Source organism: Mauremys reevesii, linkage group 8 (assembly GCF_016161935.1).
Source record: "Mauremys reevesii isolate NIE-2019 linkage group 8, ASM1616193v1, whole genome shotgun sequence".
Classification (NCBI taxonomy): domain Eukaryota; kingdom Metazoa; phylum Chordata; order Testudines; family Geoemydidae; genus Mauremys; species Mauremys reevesii.
This window is the reverse complement of record NC_052630.1, coordinates 2,042,096-2,050,548: the sequence shown is the minus strand read 5'-3', so window position 1 is coordinate 2,050,548 and position 8,453 is coordinate 2,042,096.

The following is an 8,453-nucleotide window of genomic DNA, read 5'->3' as shown; positions in this document are numbered from 1 at the left end:
GTCAGCTAGGACCTCAGCTGGAAGTCTGGGTTTGGAAACAATGCGTAAAGGTTAACATGTTTGGTGGGGTGAATTCTGGGCCAAAGAATATGCAATTTTCTAATAATCAGAGGAGTGAAATTCTGAAACAGCCTTCCAAGGGGAGCAGTCTTGTTTCAAGACTGAATTTGAGAAGTTTATGGAGGGGATGCCTACCGAGGTTGCCTACAATGGCATAGGACACAACTTCTATTAGCAAATACAGTAGAACTCCGTTTATCCAACCCTCCATTTTCTGGCTCTCTGTATTAACCGAACAACCAGGACTCCGGGTCCAGAAGTCGCCAATCTCTCCTGTGGCCACTAGATGGCGATGCAGCCTTGCACTTTCTCATTCTCCGGATTATCCGAATTTTTGATTATCCTGTCTAGCCATGGTCTCAATTAGATTGGATGAATGGGGTTCTGCTGTATTTCCAACAGCTGGAGTTGGGACACGAGATGGGGAGGGCTATGAGCTACTACAGAGAATTCTTTCCCAGGTGTCGGGCTAATGGGTCTCCCCCACATGCTCAGGGTTGAACTGATCACCACCAGGGCCGCCCAGAGGATTCCGGGGGGGGGGGGCGGCGGGGGCGGCCCCTTCCGGACCGCGCCGGGCGTGGCCCGCGCGCGGGAGAGCGGGCCGCCCCCGCCGCCGCGGCGGGGCGCGGACCCGCCGCCCGGCCGGGCCGGCGGCGGGGGTGTCGGTGTCAGGGGGCGCGCGCCGCGCGCGGGCCGGCCGGGCGGGCGGTCCCGCCACAGAAGGCCCCCCCACGGCGCGCGCCCGGGCGCGCCCCGCCCCGCCCCGCCCCCCGCCCGCCGCGTCTCGGCGGGCCGCGCCCCTCGCGGAGCGCAGAGGGCGCGGCTGGGGGCGGGGGGGGGGGCCAGCGCCCCCGCCCCGCCCCCTCCTCCCCCCGCCCCGCGGGTGGGGGCGGGAGCCCTCCCCCCCCCCCGGCCCCCCCCGCCCCCCCCCCGCCCCCGGCCGGGGCGGGGGGGGGGCTCGGGGAGGCGGGCCGGCTCGGCGGAGGCGCTGGGGCTCCAGGAGAGGGGAGGCGGAGGGGGGGGGGGGGGGGGGGGCCTGGCCCCCGGGGGGGGGCGGGGCCCCCGGGCCCTCTGCAATTGCCCCCCTGATCACCACATCTGGGGTTGGGAAGGCATTTTTCCCCACGTCAGATTGGCAGAGATCCTGGGAGGGTTTGCCTTCCTTTGCACTGTGGGGCACGAGTCACTTGCTGGTGTGAGCTAGATTTTCTGTAACATCAGGTCCTTAAATGACGATTTGAGAACGTCAATAAATCAGCCAGAGGTTGTGGACTCACTGCAGGCGTGGGTGGGTGAGATTCTGTGGCCTGCGATGTGTGGGAGCTCAGACTAGATGATCATGATGGTCCCATCTGGCCTTAAAGTCTGTGAGTCAAGTATAGGCTTCCTTAAAGTATTAATGATGAGGGTAGGGCCCTTGCAACAGAATGAGCCATAATTAAATGTCACATGTACTGCCATAAAGACTGAAAAGCAAATATAGACACAGCATACAAGAGATCCTTTGTACTAAGGAGGTCATGTAGGCAAATGAGAGACAATACAGGCTGTTTCGTCTTTAGAGACCACATCCCACCTGCAAATGGGCAGGGAGTGAATTAAAGGGACCCTGAGTTTTTAAACAGAAAATCAGAAACATCTTTCTTATTATCCTGGGAGATGCTGCTGACGCTTGGCCTAGGTGGGCAGGTTAGCATTGTTGGTCGCTGCGGGTGTCCCATGGCAATCCGAGGGGTGATTGCAGCATGGGTAGCATACCCACAGGAGTCTGTCCCATTGCTAATAATGACAGTGTAGATGGGGCATGACAGGCTTCAACACCGACTAGCAATGCGGGTACGTACCTGGGGTCCCGGGGGGCAGGTGCAGCCCCTGCTAAAGACTGTGCCGCATTCTATCCTGCTACTTTTAGCCATGCCCAGGGGCGGCTGTAGGTATTTTGCCGCCCCAAACACGGCAGGCAGGCTGTCTTTGGCGACTTGCCTGCAGGAGGTCCCCAGTCCTGCGGATTCGGCGGCCCGCCTGTGGGAGGGCCGCCGAAGCCACGGAACCAGCGGACCCTCCGCAGGCGTGCTGCCGAAGGCAACCTGCCTGCTGCCCTCGCGGCGACCGGCAGAGCACCCCGTGTGGCTTGCTGCCCCAGGCACGCGCTTGGCGTGCTGGTGCCTGGAGCCGCCCCTGGCCATGCCAGCAGGGGTATGTCAACCGGAACTGCAAATGCACCTCACTCTCCAGTGCTGACATACCCTGAAAGGGCAGAATGATTCTAGCTGCCGGGTAAAGACTGCAGGCTTTGACTCACTGGCTCCAGTGAGAGTTTTGCCTGAGTCAGAATGAGGAACCTATTCTGGGTTTGGTCCTTTTCTCTGTAGTTTTGTTGGAAATATCACTCTCTGGCATAATCCCTCCTGAGCTCGCTGGAAAGGACTTGCATTCGTGAAACAGGAAGGCAAAAAATAATCACAAAGGGTTTTATGATGTTTATTTTTGAGGCTAAGACACTTCATGCGAGGCTGACCCAGCCCAGTAAGACACCAGTGTTTCAGGGTGGGGAGTATATTGTCTTGCGATTGCATCTACACAGACAGGCAAGCCAAGTGCGCTAGTCTGAGTGTCTAAACCATTCAGCAGCTGAGGGACGGGCATTGTGCAAGTCTATGAGAGAGCCAGGCAGCCTGTGCCAGTGGGCGGCGCCTGCAGGGTGTGGGGTAGCATAGCGTCCTGATACAAGAACCCAACAGGGTGAGCTGACCCCCGTTTGGGGACTAAATCCAGGCAGGAGAAATTCCCTCCACTACAGGATTTCCTGGGTGACTTTTTATGGCTTGTGCTACTTAAGAGGTCAGAGCAGACATGGACAGTGGCCCCTTCTGCCTTAAAATCAATGCGTAATGATCATAATACCCAATTCTCCTATAGGGCTATTCATCACCCTTCAATCACACCCCAGAGAAAATGATTCCCAGATCATTAGTGGAGGTAAAAATGAAAACATTTGCAATGACTATTGTTACAACGGTCTCCAGCCCTCACTCTTTGGGACCATGAGTGAGTAGTTTTACAGTGAGTGAGGTTCACTTTGGGATGCAGTTTGGATGACGGTGAGGCGATGACCCTGGGATTTCTTGGGAAGGATTTCCTCTAATTTTAGAACCAGCTGGAAAGACCCCAAAGCTGAAGAAATGTGCAGGGAGGCGAATACGCTGTGTATGTCAGCAGGTCAGCCAGGTATCATCTCTCTCCCATCTTGAGGAAACTGAGGTACAGATTTCCTGGTCTCCTCTGCCAGAATGAGTGATATCAATGTTTCCATGGACACAGAGCCGAAGGAACCATTCCAGTCTATGTTTCTGGGTCTATAACCTCAGTAGGAGAGAAAGGCACCAACGGGGACATCTGAGAAGAAAATACATATATAGCTGTTAGATAGCCCACACTCACCCCTGAGCACTGAGCGTAAGATAGAGCCATCCTCAGAACACTTTTGATTTTTATTTAGGGGATTAGGCTTTTTTAGGGACTGAGATGGGGATATTGTTCGTTTGAAGACTGGCTTCTTTCACAGGGAGAATGGTTGTCAATTTGCTGCTAGTATTTGAGTTCAGGTTGGACTGTGTGTGATGAATTTTGGGAAGGAATTTTCCCTGAGGTCAGATTGGCAGAAACCCTGGTGGTGGGAGGGTGTGGGGAGGGTTCACCTTCCTCTGCAGCTTGGGGCACAGGTCACTTGCAGGTTTAAACTGGCGTAAATGGCAGATTATCAGTAACTCGAAGTCTTTAAATCATGATTTGAGGATGTCAGTAACTCAGCCGGCGGTTAGGGGTCTATTGCAGGAGTGGGTGGGCCAGGTTCGGTGGCCTGCGCTGTGCAGGAGATCAGACTAGTTGATCATGATGGTCCCTTCTGGCCTTAAAATCTATCTAATTAATAAGAACTGGATTTACCCCACACGTTCCCTCATGTTCTTTGTTAACATCAACTCCTTTTCTAGAGAGAGAGAGAAAAAGAGAGAGAGCAGTTAGTGAAAACCACTGATTGCTATAGGAGATCAGTTCACTTCAGTACATTGTACAGAAACTACCAACATGTTTAATCAAAAATCCCTGTAGATCCAATAGGGAAGGGATCTATCTGGTAGGGAATATTTGCCGCCAACTACCCGCTGGTACCAGCATCCCTGAGCTATTAGTGCTCATTCCCCCCGATAAAGCTGCCTCGTCTGTCTGAACTGGACATGCTGGGATGTGTAGTCTGCTCTTTTTGGAGAGTGCACCCCTGTGAACTGAAGTGTTGTGAGGGGCCCTGCAAGGGTGTTGAGGGATGTGGGAGGATCACAGAGGATAGTGAGAGGCTGTGATTCTAAGCAAAACTAGCCCATTATTCTCCTTCTTTGAGGAAAATGCTTCCAGCAAAAGCTGTTTGCAGCTCGGCCCTGAGAAGGGAGGTGTAGATACTTACGAGATTAGCCTACAGATCTCGCATTCGTGCCAGTAGGTGACACCATCCATGCCGCAGACAACGACTTCTGGGCATAGTAACTCGCCATCGTACACAAACGGTTCTTGGTTGTACTGGGTGCAGTCAAGCTGCAGAAGTAATCAAATAAAATGAGTGTGGCCTTTATTATAGGGGGTAATCATCCTGTCCCTACATTCCTCATCTGGACTCTTCTCTTATCATAGAGGAGAAGTCACTTGGGGCCTATATCTGCAATCGTTTGCTGCAGTCCGAATGGGGAGGTGGTCAGCGGGAGTCTTCTCCCGTTCTCCGGGCTGATGGGAAAGGACAATGCAGCAATCGTCCGGCATGGGAGACTCCCTTACAACCATTCCTTGCTGTGGTCAGCATCATGTCTTCAAGACGTCCCCTCCAGATTCCTGACCAGCAATTCAGGTCGCCTGAAGGAGAGAGCCAGTGCTGTGAGAAGCCATCCCAGATGTTTCACTGAGTCCAGTGCATGCTGGGAGCTGTGTCGGCGCTGTGTGAATTCTCACGCAGCCAGATGTGGCTGTTAAGTTCCACAGTTATGTGTCTTGCTATTAGAGCTGGTGGAAAATGGGAAGCGCTTTTGCAAAATACGTCCTTTTTTAGCATTCTTCTTTTGTATGGCAATAGTGGAACGGGAAAAGCAACAGTGTGGCTACAGTTGCCTCTTAAGGTCTCTTGTCCAGTCCATAGCATGTGAATGGCTGTGACACCTCCAGGATGAGCATGGAGTGGGCAATCATCTGTGTTGTGTCCAACAGTTAGCACTACGCCATAGTCACAGTTCGGTGGCTCCCTCACTTTCCATCTATGGAGTGAATATGGGCATTTTCCATGTCGGGTGTCGATATGGTTTAGTGCTGTCCATATGTGCCATGGGGAGGAGAAGCCCGTGACTTGCACAGATGGGTCGTTACATTGAAAAATTTCAACATTTTTCACCCTAGATCTATTCACTCCATAAGTAGCACCAAGTAACCTGGGACACAGCAGTCGTCATGACAGAGATATTCCATACTGAGTGTTCCTGCGTATTAGATCTGCATCCTGGAGCGCTCAGAGCTCAATACCATTACGTGGCAATTTCCGGAGGGTTAAGTAAAGATGTGAGGTAGATACAGGGAGAGCCATCCCAGCCAATTGTGGCTGTGAAAGTACCCTCCGTTTCTGAATTCTAGGATGTCTACATTTTTGGTATCGTTTTCACTCCAACCCCTTATTTTCAGGTGTGTAATACATTTCTAAATAAAATACCTTTGGCAACTGACGTTTTCATGGCTGGTCTCACAGCAGAAAGGAATTGTTTAATTTTTGAAAGTTTCATAGAAACCTGTACAGCTAATTTGAGTTCTCAGAAGGTAAAAATAAGCATTTTTCACCCAATAAGAAATTGTTTAAACACTTTATTTGCTCTTGGAAAACTCAACCCTCCTCATTTTAAAATTTCAAAGTTGCAAGAGACCCACACCCCTCAGAGAAGACATATACTTTTGAGATGTCTGGAAATAAACGCAGGTTTGAAATAATAGCGATAATTGTATGGCCGTACATCGCCAGCCTGCAATATTCCAATGCCAATATTTCTGACAGTGCGTCTAGACAATATGATCACACAACACAGTCGGCAAGTGATTTACAAAGTGCTGCACACCAGTGTACTTTGTAAACTGTGTGTAGTTTACAAAATGCATTTCCTTTCCAGTACCTTACCCTGTAGCATTTGCTGCACAATATGTCACGTTGCGCAGGGTTGCAAAATCATGTAATGAAATGTGCTCTGGACATATGCACTAGGGGGCAGAGCTACCCTTGTCTTGGGAAACTTAACTAAGAACATAGGGCAGGTCAAAGCTCTTTTAATGCTGCACAAGCACACATTTGCACAATATTTGTTCAGCACAGTTTAGCTGCCCTGTTGCTCTCTGTATCTCACACAATCTAACCACAGATTATGCCACATCATGCAAGGATGTCTGGAGTTGTTTAGTCTGTCTGTCTGGAAACCATGGGCCAGATCCTCAGCCAGGATAATCAGCATGACTCAGTCTGAATCTCGGGGGTTTTCTCTCTATGTGCTGTATTACTGAAGAGGCTCTGGTTTTTGCTATGCCTGACTCTTAACCATAAGGGCTTGGGGCAATGTTCCTTTTGCCACTGATTTTTCCAACACCTAGATCTTGGGAACAATGTGGTTAGGAACCATTTATCCATAATAAAGCATCAGAATAAAGCAGGGGTAGGCAACCTATGGCACGGGTGCCGAAGGCGGCACAGGAGCTGATTTTCAGTGGCACTCACACTGCCCGGGTCCTGGCCACCAGTCCGGGGGGCTCTGCATTTTAATTTAATTTTAAATGAAGCTTCTTAAACATTTTTAAAACCTTATTTACTTTACATACAACAATAGCTTAGTTATATATTATAGACTTGTAGAAAGAGACCTCCTAAAAACGTTCATGTATTACTGGCACGCCAAACCTTAGATTAGGGTGAATAAATGAAGACTCGGCACAGCACTTCTGAAAGGTTGCCGACCCCTGGAATAAAGTGACAAGAAATGAACAGAAAGAACTGGACTAACCTGATTCCTGTTTTGGCTAGCAATACCTGGAACCAAAGCAGAAGCAGAAATATAAAAGGATGCAGAATGACTGAGATAATTACATATCATGTGCTAACTGGTTTGCAGAATAACTGAATGGAGTTTTCTAACATGGGAAATATTAGGGAATGACAGACAAGCTACTATTGTGATGACTGTGGCATAAAATGCTCAGACAGACAGAACGTTTCCTGTACTAGTGGCCCTGGAGGGAGCTAGATTAGTGAATAGCAAAAGAACTTTTGATGATTTAGTGTAGCAGATTTCATGGGTCTTATTGATCAGCAAACAAAATGCATTTCAAACAAGACGTTTCAAAAAAGTATTGGCATGTCTGAAATCTGAGGAGCAGGTCACCCCTCCTGTGGGAGAAACCTCCAGAGAGCCAGGCTCTGCTCTCATTGACAGCTGGGTAACTGCACAGACCGTGGGACTGAAGAGCAGAATCCGGCCCCAGGGGTTTCCACTCACAGACTTTCATTGGCATTGCCCCATGCTTTGCCCTGCTCAGTGGAAATGACATGGGGAGTTTGAGGTCTGTGCTGATCTTTGGATACTTGCAGAGACCCAGCACCTCTGTCCTGCTTCCCAGGCCCTTCAACTCCCCTGACAGCCTGGCTTCAAGTGTCCTCCTCCCCGGCTTGCTCACCTTCCTCGCCCCGAAACACCCCGCCAGGGAGGTGTGGATCACGGAGAGGCCCCCTGAGCAGTGTGTGCTAACTGGGATGGCATTCCTTTACTCTGCCTACTCCATCGGGGGGCAGTGACTGTCGGAGCAGCCAGACCCAGCGCTGCCCCACAATGCACCTGGGAGCCTACGGAGCCAGCACCATCCCCACTTCCTCCCATGGGGGTAGCCCTCAGTCCCCTCCAGTCATGGAAAGCTGCTTATGCTGCTGGAATTTCCTTTCAAAGTACAAGTACCAGAGTCCCCCCTCCACTAGGTCAATGGGCACAACTCAGGGACATTACAGTGCAGGGAATCAACTTTCCGGGGTTGGCAGTAATAGCTCTTACGAAGAAATCGGCTCCCATTAGACTGAGCCGCTTCTCCAATTCTACTAACTTCCCAATCCTTACAAAGGGACCAGGCCCATTAAGATTGGTAACTACTTGGTTCCCGGACTGTGCCTTGCAGAGGCTGCCAGGATGTCAGTGATTGTTAATGAATAATATAATTGAATACCCTGGTGACACTGAGCCTTTCCCTTTATCAGTCGTGATTTCCAGTGTTCAGAGCATCACACGGGACTTTCTACCAGCTACAGTGAAAGCGACGCACCTGAGAAGCAGCAGGGAAAT